The sequence below is a fragment of the Saprolegnia diclina genome (genome assembly GCF_000281045.1).
Source record: "Saprolegnia diclina VS20 unplaced genomic scaffold supercont1.106, whole genome shotgun sequence".
Lineage (NCBI taxonomy): Eukaryota > Oomycota > Saprolegniomycetes > Saprolegniales > Saprolegniaceae > Saprolegnia > Saprolegnia diclina.
In genome coordinates, this window is record NW_008246173.1 from 120176 (window position 1) to 120895 (window position 720).

Here is a 720-nt window from a genome sequence, read left to right on the forward strand (position 1 = left end):
GTCCATCCCTACGGTACGCGTGTTTTACAAGCTCGGGTGGGCGCCGCAGAGAGCTTGCCGCTAGGTGTACAACGCTACTACCGTAGTGTGCAACAGCATGGCAGTATAATAGGTAGGGAGCGCATCTCGTCGGCTGCCTCTCGCTGCCAACAGCTTCTTCATGTCGCATATCCCAGTGTGATATTACAAGGCCCGCGGCGCCAAGTCTAGTGCTGGTCGTCGCCAATGTTTTTGGAAAGTGCAGTCGCTGGGATTGATAGCGCATTCAACGAGCGATATTGTGCACTTCCATCCGTACTCTACTAACGAGCTCAGAGAAAGCTTGGATGTCGACTGGTCCCAAAGAGCGATTGAGGTTTCGCGACACCGTGATGTATGCATTTGGACTGTTGATGTATCGCAAAGTCAGAGGGTTAGCAAGTCAAATCACACGGTTACGGATTCGTATCACACCGCTGCAACGCGTAAAGTCGTGTCAGCTGGTACCGCACTCCTTTTGAAACGACAAATGCAGCCAACATTTGCCAAGCACACTCGCCTTCCATGGTATACCCTTTTTGGCACCTCACAGGCGGCTCGCACAGCGCGTTGCAGAACACCGTACTAGTACCTTGCAGCTGCCTGCAGCAGTATCAAGAAGACCTATCTGGTCCATCCCTACGGTACGCGTGTTTTACAAGCTCGGGTGGGCGCCGCAGAGAGCTTGCCGCTAGGTGTACA